The sequence below is a fragment of the Heliconius melpomene genome, chromosome 20 (assembly GCF_056956725.1).
Source record: "Heliconius melpomene rosina isolate 202511_hmr_F chromosome 20, ASM5695672v1, whole genome shotgun sequence".
Taxonomy (NCBI): domain Eukaryota; kingdom Metazoa; phylum Arthropoda; class Insecta; order Lepidoptera; family Nymphalidae; genus Heliconius; species Heliconius melpomene.
Window position 1 is genome coordinate 545,742 of NC_140408.1, and position 17,138 is coordinate 562,879.

The window sequence follows — 17,138 nt, forward strand, 5'->3', positions numbered from 1 at the left end:
TATCAAAAATTAATTAAAAAAAAAATAACCAACAATTTCAAATAGAATAGAAAACAAAACAATCAAACACTATAGGTAAGTGGGGATGGGCGGGGGGCGGGGCGCGGGGCGTGGCGTGCGAGCGGGACAGACGCGCGGCAAGGTCACGCCGCCTATACAGTGTTGATTAGTTGTGTTATTTAGTTATGTTATTGTGATTGTTATTTTTTAGGGGGATTTTTTCAGTATTTTTTAGAGATTGTTTTGATTGTATAATTGATAGAGAGTTTTTGTATATTTTTTATATATTTCTTTTTAAATTACATATTTATTACAGTTAAGTTTGCTTTGATAATTTTAAAAATCAAATAGTTTTACGCACAAGACCAAATGTAAAAAATGTTATGCAAAAAATTGACATTTATATTGCAAACATATGAAAAGTTAAGAATTTTCCCTTGTACACATAACTAATATTACCAATAAGAATAATACATAAATAAACAATTCCATAAATAAACAAAAAATAACAAAAATGTAACACAAATACAAAGTCAATGCAATTCCATGCACATTATGAGAGTCCACTGTCCAGCAATAACTGAATTAGTTCCCACAGCGGCCGCCGCGCGCCACTGCGCCACGCGTCACCTCTCCGGCACTCCGGCCGCGGCGCGCTCCCACGGCGGACCTGTGTCCGTCGCCCAGTGACAGTGTCTAGTGTCCCCGTGTAGTGACCCACAACACCTGTTTAAACACCAATACTTACTTATATTTGTATTACATTATATGATATGATGGATTGCGTGTAAGGAATTCGTTTTATATGGGAAAACAAAGCGCTGCTTGCTTAGGTGTTGTGTTCACTTTGAAATACTTCGTTCCAGGTAAGACTATTTTTCGTATCGACATTAAGTAGTGTTTATTTAGTTTTTGTTTGTTCTTTTTTTGTTTGTTTGCATATAATTTGATACGCTGCTGGTTAGTTCTGTGTGGAGTTTTGACGTTTTCACATAAGTTTTTGGTAGCGTGACGGGGGCGGAAAAGTTTCGCCCCTGAAACTCAGTTTGGACGCGGCGGTAGCCGGCGTCGGTGGTGTAGATCCTAGAAACGTGTTAGATTATCCAAGATGAATTATAATTTCACGTGTATTATTGTTGTATCTATTAATTAGTAGAAAATATTTTTCGTTGGTTTACATGAATTTTGATTGTGCTTTTTAAAAACAGCCTGGGTTTTTTTTTAGTGTGGTGTATACGCGGTTAACAAACAATTATTGTATGAAAACTTAAATTGTGAGTTGATGAAAGTGTTCTAATAATTAAAAAGTTAAAAAACTTGTATTTTTAAAGTAAGTGTGAAATTATTACTATTTATAACTTTCTTTTCTTAAAGAGAAACAGATTAATAATAATTTACTTAATTGCCGTTTCAAGTACTATTAATATTCTAGTACATTCTCGGAAGTGACGTTAAATTGGACTCCGTATAGAAGCGTTTTTAGTATGTGAGTAATTTATATGGTAATATGTTTTTTTCATACAATTTTGTAATAAATTTAAGATTGATAACGTAAAATTTAAATTATTAAATACTTGTAATTAGTCAAGTTCATATTTTGAAACAACTCTACTAATAGGCTTAATTGATATAATGTATTTTGAGCCTTTTCTTTAAAAATTGTAGTTAAATATTTAAATAACTGGTTTTATTATTTCTTATATAAATTATTGGAATAATTATATGAAATTTATATAAGTTATCTATATATATATTTTTATATACACAGTTGGTTGACTGTTAAGGCATGTATGTACCAACGCATAGTTTTTATTGAACCAACATATTTAATATTCTTATATTAAATGCTATTGTAATTATAATATTATATATTTGCTTAATTTGCACGTTACGCTCGAATATTATTTTAAAATGCGTTCCGCCGTTTTTTTGGTAAACACCAGTAAAAAATGTTGTGTAACACAAAAAAATATTTATGCCTAATTTTGAAAAGTACAAATATTTCTAATATTAATTTAAAAAAACGATGAACTACTCTTATTTGCATATTAAAATAATTTATCCCACCATGTTATTTGCACAATTATTCTTCCATTTAATAAAAAGGGAAGGCACTCATTCGTGCACATTATTTTCACCCCGCGTATTTTTAGTGGGAATCCGCCATCTTTACTTGAGTGCACGCCGGGGGGCGGGGCCGGGGTGGGAGAGAGACAGCAAGAAAACATACGGCCTTTTCCAAAATATTGTCACTTTTTATTTAAAAAATTTGCGTGTTCGATTTTTGAATATTTTAATTATCCTATCCTACTCATATTATAAATCTAAGTGTTTGTTCCACTTTCACGCGGAAAGTACTGAACGGATGTACTTAGATTAAACTTTACAGTGATATAGCTTATATATTACAATAAAGCATGGGAATGGAGATTTTGTATAATTTGGTTATAATATAACAATAAGGTTAAACGGATAAAGCTGCGCGCAGGTCGCTAGTATTGTTTTATTTTTTAAAATTTTCTATTGTATTCTATTGTTTTTTTTTTATCTAAAAAAATAATGTTTTATCATTTTTATTTTATAATCTATTTAAATAAAATGGTTAATTAAGATAATTTATTTTTATTGTGAATATAAAATTAGTTTCATTATTATACGTAACATTATAATAGTAAATAATTTATAAATTATCTGCAACAATTTTATTTATTATTAAATCTAACTTAACCTCAATTGACAGATAAGCTAAATCCAGTTCTATATTTAATAACTGTCATTTTGATTTGATAATTTTATTATAAGATATAAATTTAATAATAATTTATTATTAATAACAAAATGTCTTTTACGATTTTATCAAAAATATTCTATAGTACGTATGTAGATTTTTAAGATAGACAGGTACCTACATAAAACTAAAACAGTGGGTGTAAAGCTATAAAATGTTATTTTATTAGATTTTAAACGCGATTCTTGTGATTTTTATAAACATTCATAAACTTTTGCATATTATTTAAATTATTATATTTTTACATTGTTATGACATTTTTAAGAACCTATTAATTTAGTATCTATGTTTATTGTTTATTTTTATAACCTTAGGAATGACAGTTGGTACGTCAAAAATAAAACTTAATTATGTCAATTTTTAATTATTAATTTTTGTAATAGTCAAGTAAAATCGTCTTAAATAATAAGAAGAATGTAAAATTTTAATTAAATCAATATGTTCATTAATAATAAATACTTAAAGTTTTTTGCACTAATCTCAGGAACAAATGGTTCCAATAGAAAATATGTTTTGTATTGGATAGTCCACTTATGGAGGAAGACTATAGTCCATATTACATCACGTTAATAATTTCAATGTGTGGGAAACATTGTGTGTGCGTTCAAAGTGTGTGCCATAATCTCGATGAAATTGAACGCGCGGGGGAAGAGGCAGGTAAATGGTAGAATATGTATATTTATTAAATATATTGGTTAAGCAAGTAAGTAGGTATGTATATGCAAGCCTTGTTACAATAACACTACTTGTATTTTTAACCGATTTCTGTAAGAAAAGGAGGTTATTAACTCGATTGTATTTATTGTCGAAATCAGTTTTTTTAAAAATTACTTACCTATACAATGAAGGAAAATATGAGTTACAATACTAATACAAGTCTATCAACATGTCACATCATGCACCCACTATTTATTGACTATCAGTTTAAATTTAACTTCTCTCTACGGTGTGTAACTTTTCATTCAAAATAATTTTAATATTGATAAATCAGAACAAAAATAGTTGATTATTATCACTTTCGGTATATCGTCAAATCAACACTAGATACCTACTCATAGGTATCAGACAATTTTTAAAAGTTATTATACGATTTTTCGTTTTACTAAAAGGATTACAATAGAATAAAAATACAAAAGATAAAAATGAACGTTCCCAAAATATGATACTGCGATTCTTGTGTAATAGTAAACTAATTTTCATATTATTTCAACCATAATTACATGCATTGTTACCATTTTGTAGAGCAGGCAAATGAATATAACCTATCGGTACAGATCTTGTCACTGCCCGTATCGTTCTGTGTTGAGTGGAACTCAACACTACAATTTGTCTAATTAAACAAAAAAATGTAGATATAAAATGTTTAAAAAGAAAAAACAATAATGAAAATAAGCTCATCGACTGATTGTGAGTTCAAATCAACAATTACAAAATCGAAATTACAACACTATGTACCCATATCCACAATGCTAGGTTTTATCATGCTGGTAATATTAAACCATATATATAAATAATATATCAATACAGTCTAAATTATTATATTCTAAGTTAAATAAAATGAGAATTCATTGCATTATCAAATATGGTAGGTACCTAATATGAATTACCGATAAATATATCTATATGGCTAGATGTACCTATCAATAATTATAGTAGTAAATTATGTAAATTAATTGTTCTTAAAAACTAAATTTTGTTATTCTTTAGTCAATTTATTAGTGTCTACTTGTTTTGAGATATTTAGTTGCTTTTGTTAAGGTTCTTTATGACGTTTATATTTAATACTTGTTTCAATATGACAAAATTATGCGTACCCTGTATATATTATACCTACCTATCATACAGACGGGACGCGTGTAAAGCTAAAAAATTATACGCATACGCTCAATTAAAAGTCTTTGGGGGTATAGGTACCTACATACTTAATCTTCATTTTACATACATTAGAGAGGCATTGTGTACATTACAAGTAAATTATATTCTGAAAGAGGAACTGTTAAGTTTCTTGTCGGCTTAACAGAATCCTGTATATATGACAATACTCACATTTTTATGTATCCAAGATGCTTGCTTGCGTAATTGAATAATATTTTGATTTTGCTTCATTACTTGTCACATTGTCTCATCAGAGAAGGTTAACAGCAATATGCTACGTCTTAAAAAAATTGTCTAGTTATTGTAAGTACACACTTACTTCTTATTTCCTATTTGTTATTTAAATTTTTACCTATATTAACACGAAGAAAGGTATATTTGGCGCATGCGCAACAAACATCTAAATTATATTGGAAATTTTTAACTTGATAGTTTTAGTTTTGTCTTTTAGTGACAGTTAATAGGCGGGAAGTAGGACATCAAAAACAAATTCTTTTTACTAGACGTTCTTTGTAAACAAAAATTATTCCTACAAAATTAATATAGGTACCTATGTACCTATGCACAATCATAACGTGTATAATATTTACATATACAAATAATATAAAATAAATAAATGTAATACAAAACCTAAAAATAAATATATTTAATAGTTGAAATAAATATGGCGCGTGATTTATGACGGTATTGACATTGGCGCGGGCGCAGCCGCCATCTTGTTTGCTAATTGCCTTATGTCGTTATATTCGTCATGTCTACGTGACGCTTCATTTCGTTTACTTAAATATATATTTTACATGTGGTTTTGTCTGTGTTTGAATAAAAAAATAAATTATTTTAATTTTTGTATACTTAATATTAGCATTAAAATGCTGCTGTTGTGTGGTTATTAAAAATATTATTGTGTTGTCTGTAGCTTTTCTCAATAAATATTAAATAGACTATTCAACATGTAAGAATTATTTTCAATTTGAACTAGTTGCTGAGATTAGCTTGTTCAACCAAACAAACTCTACGCTAAGATATAATATAAGATACGCTAAGATATAATATTATTATTATTCATATATGTTTATTCAATATGTAGTTTACATTTAAAAAAAATAGTAAGTGTTGAGAATAATTTTACGCGAAAATAAAATAAAATTAAACACAATACCTCCTTTTTAAGATTTTTTTAAACCAGTGTGTAAAATATACTATATACCTAATATTGCATGTATGTAAACGCCACAAACTAAGTATTTAATATAAGTATAGGTTTATATAATTAAATATTTCTAATATTTCATTAAAATAAGTATGTAATATTGGCCTTATAAGAATTAAAAGAAGTACCTAGAAATCATTCAATAATTAATGCTTACTGTTCTGTTTTCTGTATGTAAGACTGATAATATGCTAAGCGAACGTATGTTTAATTGTTTCTTTTACTTTTTGTATTGTCAAAGCACATAACTTTTAGTATTTAATTTATTATGTAAGTCAATGTATAAAAAAATAGAAATCTTAAATATTAAAGACATGCCTATTAACGTATTAAAACCTTTTTCTTACGCTACTTACTTACATATGCTTAACTTACTCTACATTTTATTATTATTGTAAAAAAGGAATTTGCATTGAAGATAATAAATAATATTAAGTCTAACAAAAAAATTCTTAAATAATAAATTATGCTTATTTAAAAAAAAATATCTACCCGAAGGACCTACCTAATATTATTTAGTATAGCTCCTATAGAATATACCTATCGTAGTTATTTTACACAAATGCCACTTTTAATAGCGTGAAGCTATCATGGGTATCTAAAATATGTAATAACTTAAGTCAGATTTAAGTTATTGCCACCACTTTTGTTACGTAGGCGGGCTTTTAATATTTTTCCGCTCTCATATTTCTAGAAATGTATTATAGATTTATAATCAAAATAAATCAATGTCGATCGATCAGATGTGGGTTTTTCTAAGAAATATGTTAAGTTTATAGTTCAAATGAAATAACACAGATAAGTTACGGTTATGAGGTATGCTACGTAGAGGCCATGTTGAACGTTTTCCCGCCTTTTTAGGATGACGTGATGTAGAGTTATTGGTTATTGAAAGGTATAAACATATTACAGATTAAAAAAACTACTCAGATTACATATAATTTAAACCTATAAAAAATATATCAATTTAAAATTAAATCTCAAATGTAAAATCATATATAGGTACAATTTTGTGTATCTGAACAATAATTAGATATCATTTTACGAAAATAATTAAGATAAGATGTCTAATAATAAAGCATCAACACTTTTTTGAATTAAAGTAACTCCTTAATAATAAATAATCTGTATGACCTATATTTATTGCAAAGGACAAAATCATTTTTGATAAGTTAATTTTATAAAAATAATGTATAAATTCTTAATTATTCTTATCATTAAAAAATAAACAAAGCAAAGCCAAAAACATAAGAATCCGTTTCAACCGTAATTTACTCTCATACCGACCGATCAACAAAAAAAAAACGATTTAATCAATTCCATCAATCCTAACGTATAGATGCACTCTACGTTACACGATTGACATTTTTACAGAAAATTTATCTAAATTGTCACTATCTATATATGTTTGTCTTTTTGTTTCAAATCCTTACTTTGTATGTCTGTCCGTCTGTTGCCCATATTTACATAAATACAGCATTAACACTGAGTTAATTGACACATTCAACGATTTATACCTGACTCACGAAGATCGAGCCAGTTGGAATTTTTAGTGTCCTTCTGTCTATATTAAACTAGTTTGCTTAGAAAAAATATATTATATATTGAATTTTAATGTTTAGTTCTATATTGTTTTATGTGAGAATAGTTAGATAATGGATTGATTTAAATATTTTGTATTTTCTACCATTTTTTAATAAACCGTTAGTGGACTATTTATGTAGTTCAATTCTTTAATTGCTCCTGGCAAAAATTGTTTATACAAAACACAAAAATAATATCTTATCTATTTTCTAACAACATCACACCAGAGAAAAAAATAAAAACGCCTAAAAGTTTCCAGTCAAGTAATATTAAAATTTTAATACTCTTTTAAATGCGACCTCTTTTGTCATCAGTTCTATATGTAGTTTGTTGCAATGTTTCGATTTCAGTGTAAATAAGACAGAGTGAATTAACACTAAATTCTCTTTGCCTTTAAAAATACTTTAAAATTTTATACTAATACTAGTGGGCGCGCGCAGCTTCGCTTGCTTGTTTACCATACAAACTTTCAACCCCTTATTTGCACCTTTAGGGGGTGAATTCTAGAAAACCATGAAACATATGTTGTATTAAATGTTTTAAAAAGTCTACATTTCAAATTTTATAATAATCGGAGGCATTTTAAAGATTTTTCAATACAAACTTTCAACCCCTTATTTGCACCCTTAGGGGGAGAATTCTAGAAAACGATGAAACACGTGTTCAATTAAATACTTTTAAAAATCTAAATTTCAAATTTTCTAAAAATCGGTGCCGATTTAAAAAAAAATCTATACAAACTTTCAACCCCAATTTCATCCCTTTAGGGTTAAAATTAAAAAAAATCCCCTCTTAGTGGATGTAGTTCATAGTTCTTAGTGGATCTGTCCAAATTTCGCGTTTCTACAATTAGCGGTTACGGCTGTGCGTGCGTCTTACCTCAGTCACTGAGGACAAGTCCTTTTATATAGGTATATAGATAGTAAAACTTTAGAGCTCGTTTGTTTCTACGCGCTAATCCCAAGAACTGGTGCTTTCTATTGAATCAGTATTTTGTGTTTGATAGTATATTCATCGAGAAGAGCTGTAGGCTATATTAAGTTACATTTATTGCTCCTTTTTTAACATTTTTAAAGTGATGATGCAGACTTAGGATAGACCAAATTGTTAAACCGTTCAAATGTTTTTGCTTTTTTTTTTGCTGTTTCATTGTTATTGTTGAAAAATCTGGCAAAAATTGTGGATGGGAGTGTCTTAACGCAGTGTTTCCTTTGCCTACCCGGCTGTGTTCGGAATACAGCGTCAAGGAGGGTTAGAATTATTTCTATTTAACAACATAAATACAAGCCTACCTATCTACCTAATCTACCTTCATATTAATTCTTGATTTAGTGGCCAGAACCTTCTTTGAATTTGGTTTCCAATAGGCGGGTTCAAATATGCAAAATGGCAAAATTTTTATATGTTTTTAATAAAATATTTGTTTTCAACTTATTTCTATTTGGTCATACGGGCGAAGTCATGGGAAAAACCTAAAAGTATTATTAGTGTCAATTTGATTCGCTCTTTCTAGGAAGCGTACAAGTGACATTTTCCACCGGACGTATTAATGTTGGATTCCTGTTTGATGACGTCATCAGTGTATGACGAGATTTTGCATATATCAGTCGTTGCACCTAAGATTTCTCTTTAACTTCCTTTAATAAATTTATATTTTATTATTTACTAGCTATTGCATTCGGCTTCGCCCACTTTATCAGAGTTGAACTATTGACGTCTTAATATAGTATAATGTACCCGAAAATTCTGGGTATTTCATAGAAATAACGTTATAAACTTATATTTGTAGCTGATTTCATACAAAATGAGTGCATACGGTTGCAAACCTAAGTTAATGTACCTAAGCAAATGCATGTCAATAACAACAAATTTATAATAAACTATTATAAATTTGTTGTTATTGACATGTTATCTTGAAATTGGTACGGAACCCTTGGTGGGCGAATCCGACTCTCATTTGATCGGTTTTTTTTCTTGTACAAAATAATAGTAAAAAATTATAAAAGTCACAAATTTAATTGCCTATTAGATCAAAAAATCTTTATTTTTGCATCCTAGGCTTAAATAATAACAAACGAACATATCAATAAACATGATATTTTATTAAATAAATCCAACCATAACTTATGCTGCAATATGTAAAACTAACTCTAATATATGTCATCATAGCCAAAACTCGTCGTCAGAACTAATGTGAGTTACACATGCACAAATAAACTGACAAACTTATTGCTTTCAGCTGTTACGGCCGGGTAAAAATATGATACGTCACCTTAATCCTTTTTTTGGCTTCACGCTGTATCCCGCATGTAGCGGGTTTGGTAGAGAAACAAGTGTTGGAGCTCTCGCTTCTCTATTTTTTAACCAGCTTCTAAATAAAGGAACGTATAGAATATAGACGTGTTAGTACCTATGTATGGGATTTTTATTAAAATTGGATATATTGGATAGTTAAGTAAGAGGATCTATTTAGTCTTACAAGCAGGTGTGCTTTGTTGTTGCACAGATTTCTTGAAAACTCAGTTGATATTTTTCCATTTTAATGACGTACCTAATTAGTCTTCAAATTCATGAAATAATCTCCCCGAATGGGAATCGAATCCATTACGTTTACAGCAAACAATTCAAAATGGATATTGACGTCTAAATTGTAAACGTTGACTTTGTTTAAAACTCAACTTGTGAAATATAATTGATCACTTCTTTATAATGAGTTTTTGCAGGTGCATAATATTCTTATAGAGTTTTTCTATAAATAGACTGAAACTAGTCGAAGAAAGGATAGGTTATGTTTATCGTGTAGTTATGAAATGAAGAAATTATAATGGTGAAGGTCATATTTATGTTTTTTTTTAACTTCGTGTTCCTCATAAGGTTGGGTAGGCAGAGGGAACCTAGTGTTAAGGCTTGAGACAGTTAGTTCCCCAGGTACCGAGCAATTTTAATTACAAATAATACATAATTAATTTAGTGCCCCGAGAGGGAATCGAAATCAGAACCGTCGTGTTTACAGTCAGAAGCTGTGCCGCTACGGACGAATTGTTAATATTATTCTTTTTTAAACATACAGCAACATATACCATCTAAAACCCATTAAACCTAAATCAATCGTATAATATTATACAACGTTTCGAAAAATCTGTATTCAAAACGAAAAGTTCAATCAAAATCGGTGCAATAAAATATAAAAGTAATAAGGAAAACTCAAACGCGGCCGTCGATTGATATGATTCTTACTGATGTATCTAACGCATACTTTATAGCGTTAAAAACGGTTATTCCGCTATATCTTAAAAAATCGGTTATTTTTATACTTTGATCTCGATAAATTGAATTAGTTAAAGTAAACAAAATACTTGTTTTCTATCATTCAATCGGCGAATGTTTCTACGCGCAACGGCTAGTTAGTTGGGTGTTTTGACAGGCTCATTCTGTATAGTAATAATGCTGTCTTCGCGTCCATACGGACGGGATTCGATTGGAAATTCCTGTTTAAGATTTATATGAGGAGATGGATGGGTGATGTGCTTAAAACGGTTACTATGTTATGATTAAAGTTAGATACATATATTTGACTACTGGCATTTGCCGGCGATTTCGTTCACGTGGTCATATGGGCACAGGTATGGTTTGAGTGGGACACATTTTAATTTAAACCGCAGGTATAGTTGGTTACAAGAAAGAGTCGAAAAATTATACGTGGTATTTTTATATCACGTTATTTCTCTAGTAAGGCTGTATTTTGCCTTAGCTATAACCTTCCTAGATATATGGACTATCCAATCTGAACCAATGATTCCTAAGATTATCTTTCCTTACATCCATTGGTGGTCCAATTGACTGTTCAATATTGTTCACACGGCGCTAGCGCATTTCAACTAATATGATATTTTAATGACACTACGTTTTAAAACAAGAGTTTCGTGTTCATCTAATAAATTACCTAAACTAAATAATATGTCGGTTATATATATTTTTATTAGCATGCATTATGCACTATTTCGCAAATAATTAGGCAGAGGGAACTTAGTGGTAAAGCATTCTGTTCAACGTATCTGTCTGAATTACTGATTCTAATAAACAAAGCCATATATATAATTATAAACCACAAACATAATTTCCAACGTTATTATTAAAAAACAATTTTAATTCTAACAGCTGCCGACTGAACGCGAGTTCGCGGGACTAAATCAATATGATATGACAGTTAGGGTCAATTTATGGCCCTCGGTTAATTAGAAACGGGGGCATCTAATGACTTGAAGAGATGCTGTGTATACCTACCCATCATTTTGTGGGTAGTTTTTTTCTATTAGGTATAAAAAAACCATTTTTGTGAGTATTTTTTATAATTTATTAAGCTAATATAATATAATAAGCTTTCGCCGATTGAGACTGTCGTTTGGCAGTGGCAGAGACTGTAAATTCCGACAGTCGTGGGTTCGATTCCCAGTATATTTTCCCACAGTGAAGAATGAATCCTCTACCAGTGTACTTACCACTAAGGGAAAATGAATATATTAAATATTTCATTTCCTCAAGTGGGAGTCGAACCCACCTCTCTCGTTTACAATCGCACCCTTGTACCCCACGTCAAATACTATTTAGCTAAAACGTAATAAAAATAGCAACCCGCCAACTAAACTAAACTCCAGTATCAACAGTATCGACCGACGTCCGTCACGTGTCAATCTATCAAGTGCTAGATCATGTGTACAGAATGAACGTTTGTTTATACGTCGGTTTAAAGTTAAAATTAAATGAAGGTATATCTAATAGATAGATATTATAACATCGATTTTTTATGAAAATTTTGTGTTAATACATTTCGTTCTCACCTATATCAATTACTCGTATTAAAAGTGATTTATAGTATTTTTCTCTAAAATAAAAACAACTATAGAGAGTTGAGTTACCATCATACACCATACACCCATTGCGTGTATGGCAGAACTTAACGAACGAACTCAAATGACAGAGGAAAGCGGAGAGTTTGAGTACTAAAAACTTATCAATCTCTAAGTTTATAATCATTTAAATTTGAACCCAAAGCTATCAAATTCCATCAAACTCACCATTGCGCTTACACTGTATAAGTAAAGCTAATACAAACATTACCTATACCTACCTATATTTAGTGTATAGAATACCTGTAGTGTCAAGTACAACGACATTTGACCGCGCGCGGTCGCCTTTGATGCGTTTGACACTTAAAAATGCTAATTAATCATGAAGACTTACTTGTATATTATATTTATTCTGTATAAATATATATAAAAATTTGTCGTGGCACAACGGTGCATGTCACTGTGATCGCGGCGGTTGCGGGTTCCATTCCCGCCATTTCTATCAACCAGACGAATCGCGGCGTTGAGTTCCAAAAGTCAACACGCATGGCCCATAAAGATAAACTGGGCGTTATACATTACCTTTTATTATATAAAGTAAAAAAGTATGCATAATAGGAATAATAAATTAAATGAATGCTTAGATATATTTATTGAAGAGCAGAGAGTCGTGGCGCAGTGGCACTTACATAGGTACGCTCGACTGTAATTGCGACAGATTATGGGTTCGATTCCTACTCGAGGAAATTAATAATTTTATATTTTCATCTGGTCACGAGGCAAAGTGCGTCCAGCGGGAAGCAAACAAAATGTTTCTCAAAATACTATGAATATTTATTTGTTTATCATATTAAATTAGCATTTCATATCGATTAAAAATCCAATAATAATCATTTAAGTTAAAGGACGGTCACACGCCGAACTTGCTTATTAATTAAATGTGATGTCATGGTTATATTTAAATAAGAATAATATATTCTAATTTGGTCAGACAAAACGCGGCGTTAAGTTGCGCCAATTAACAAAATGCCCTTAAATTATCCAAATGCAGAGAAATAAGTGTCTTAACACTACAAAATGCCTAAGAATCCTTCATTCTCGCATACTCGAGTCATACAACCAGATTTGGGTACTTATTTGTTTTTATTATCATTGATTTTATCAGCGTCCTTATAAGATCGATTGGAGCGATTTCTCGATATCATTTTAATTTTGCGTTCCCTCTTTCAAGTAAAATTGAACTGTATTGCTTCAGACTTAGAGTTTATTATCGATCGGTCGTTAGTTATTGTGCAATATAAAATATGTAGTGTAATTATATCGAATATGCCCGACTGTCTGTCAGTGCGTCAATCAAAGTTGACGCGTCAGTGATGCGAATCGATTGCGTATATTTTATGTATATACATACGTATAGTACGCTCGACGAGTCGTGGCGGCACAGATTACATTTTAGGAATTTTCTTACATTTTGTTAAGTTCTCCCTAGTAAACAATGAGCAAAAGTTCAGAAAGAACAACTTCAGAGTTGCCACTACTCGTTGACTGTACTGTATCTATACAAATACTTTACGTGTATTGGGAGTTTTGAGGCAAGTAGAGGAAATAGCGTGTGTAACACAAATAATATGATAATTTTACGTTTTTTAGTAAGTTTTTCAGTTTGCTTTAAGTAAATTTTTGCGTGAATTCGTTGAATGATTTAATGTAGCGAACTTTCTCTTACTCGATGAATAGATGTTTTGAAATGTTTTTTTGAGACTCGAGGTGATTGTTTTCATTTCCCACTCCACCACTCCTGCACAAGCGCATTGTTTCGAAAATTGGATGATGCATGGGGAAACGGAGTGTCTCGACACTAGGTTCCTTTTATATACCCTGTTATATAGTTCTTTAATGAAAAAAAAATACACATGGATATACCTATTTGCGTACAATTAGGTAAAATATATACCGATATATTTTTACCATAAAATTTTTTTTTACATATGTACATTTTAAGTAAGTCGAACTTAGTAAGTTGAAGATGCAAGCTTTCATCGAAGTACTATCTACGTATTGAAACATGCCGATAACACTTGTACAAGCTTCCGTTTTCATTGACGAGAAACATTCATTCTTAACATTATAGTTCTTATCGAACTTGTAATAAGGTTTCTTTTACTTATTTTATTATTTTGTCGTCTTAACTATATCCTATTTAAAGGAGATATGATAATATCACTTCATCAATAGGCATATTATAAAGCTAAAGTGTTTGTTTCGTTGGACTCTTTTATCTCAGGAACTTATTGGTTTAACTGAAAAATACTCTTTATATCGAATAGTCTATTTATGTCTATTTATAGAGAAAGGATTTTATTCCATCACCTTAATCGTTCTCATGTGTCATACTCATAAGCAGCGAGTAGATCTCTTATTTGACGCCGTCATGGCACAGTGGAATAGTAGGTATCTGGTTATAAACGCGACGGTTGTGAGTTTGATTCTTTCTTTGAGGAATGAGTTAGCTTCCTTACTCTGATAAGATAAATTGTGTGTTAACTTAAGCCACTCGACACGCAATGTTTAAAATATTGTAATTTACATTAGGCCATTTACGTTGTTGACATTAGGTCTGCTTTGTCTTCGTTGCTTTACGTTTTATTAATGTAGGTATGTCCATATTCACTTCCTTTTATAACTAAGCGTACCTAACATTATTTAAAAATTGACATTAAAGACAATAGACGATAAACGATTAAACTAACATAAATCTATTATTGATCACGAAGCCATTATACTTTTAAATAGGTATAACAACCAACTACCTATAGGTGTTTCCCAACATTTACTTAGTATGAAGACCGCGTAAGGTACGCGGTTTAGGTACAAAAATCGTTATTATATAAAGAAAAATATTTATACCCTTGTATACCTGCATTATTTTAACTAAAAGGGAATTTATGTGAATGGTATAAACTGTTAAAAAAGTGTAGCGACCTCGAACTGTAAAAGCGATGGCTTTAGGTTCGATCTCACTAAGACTAAGAGCGGTATAGAGTTCCGCCATTCAACACTCAATATCTCGAATACTTTGCGGAGCTTAGGAAACGGAGTGTCTTAACATGAAGGCAAGAAAAGAAAGAATGAAAAGAAAATTCTACTTTCTATACATGTGGGTACCTAAAACATTTTTTGAATACTTCTCATTCAATTTAAAGTTCCCATAGAAGTTAAAAATTCTTTAAAACGACGATAAAAAACATTAATTAACTAATTATATTCACAGGTGGTACGAAGATTAAGTAATTTTGAGTAGCTATCAGCCAGTAGAAGTAAGGGATTTCAATGTGTTAATGAGATGAACAAAATCAAAAGATTATCTCGAGATCTAACTTGAGATAAGATTGATGTGTTTATTTGATATGTTAAAATACTTATGTTTATGTATTTTGTTTTAATATCTACTAATAAGAACTCTTCTTTTTTTACCTTAACGCTGTATACTATCTAGTGGGTTAGGCAGAGGGAACCTAGTGTTAAAGCACTCCGTTCTCATTACAACACTACCGTTCCACTTTCCGCCGACCTCTTGAGGCATTGTGTGTTGAGTGCTGGAACTCAACGATTCCATTTACCTCGTTACTAGAGCGAGGAAATGAAAATGTTAAATAAATATTTCATCCACCCGAGTGGGAATCAAACACACAACCTTCACGTTACCAGTTGTACGCTTGTGCCCCGATGCCACGACAGCGTACGTACATACGTACCTATTTATTATTTCTAAATTTTATTTATACAAAAATAAGTTTAAAAGTGATGATGACAATTTAAAATTAAATAAAAATACAAATTAAAATTTTTTAATGCTTTCCACGCCAGGTTAGCCTTCAGAAAAAAAATGACTGAAAATGGCGAATGACATAATAAACTCAGATTCTGTTTACACTTCTTACCGCATATCAGCTGGAACTGAATATTAAGACACTCCAAACCCCACTTTTCCCTAAAATTTCGAGATTACATTGGATTACATTTGGAGTGGTGGAACCTAACGCCGCATCTTTTCCACTAGAGTGGAAGAATTAAAGTAATTCAAAAAGAAGTCATATGCAATAATATAAAGCAACCTGCGTAAAACCACGATCTAAATCTAGTTAAAGAAAAGAAAATTTATTCAGCATATTAATTTAATTTATTGTTTTATCTTATTCAAAACTAACAATCTTGGATTTGAAATCGTCTGTTAAAGAATTTGTATTGATTTGCATAACTGTTTTGGTTAATTAAATTTGGACAGCGTGTCAATAATACGTTTATTTATATATCACATAGCTAAGAGATCCGGTTCTCGTGGACGGGATCGGTGATTTATATTGAAACACGCTGGTATGGACTATGGACAACATATTAAGTTTTGGAGATATTATTTCTTTATTATACATACATACATAAGTTATGAAGAACATTTAAGTAGAAAACTTGATGGATCTTGAATAATTAAAAAAATATTTTGAAATAAGCTTTTGTTTACGTTTTTTTCATATGTCTTAGACGAAAGATACAAATTTAAAGTAGCACACTTGTGCCCCTGCGGCACGACGGCCTCTGAATCAGTTAATATTGAACTAAAATGATAACTAAAACTAAATAGTCCAGAAGTAAATGATCAATACACTGCGCTCCCGTCAGGTTCCCATCCGCCCGTCAAAACAGTATCGGCGGAATTTTGTAACTCCAGCGACGGCCAAATTAACTATTTTCAATCGACGCCACAATTTCGATGCTTCGCGTGTTGGATATCCCTTACTATGATGTTTTTATTTAATTTTGATGAATGTTCTGAAAA

At 30.7% G+C, this 17,138-nt stretch overlaps 1 protein-coding gene across 3 annotated transcripts in view; it reads left to right on the plus strand.

Moving 5' to 3' along the window:
* Nucleotides 1–618: 618 nt before the first annotated feature.
* Nucleotides 619–17,138, plus strand: part of tio (zinc finger domain-containing protein tiptop) — a 225,039-nt gene continuing 208,519 nt past the window's right edge. The window contains exon 1 of one of the 3 annotated variants that reach the window (XM_085204915.1): nt 619–866. The gene's annotated coding sequence lies outside the window, so the exon portion shown is untranslated. Of the gene's footprint in view, nt 867–1,066; nt 1,331–17,138 lie in introns of those variants that run through there. The other 2 variants (XM_085204913.1, XM_085204914.1) reach the window with 2 other exon arrangements.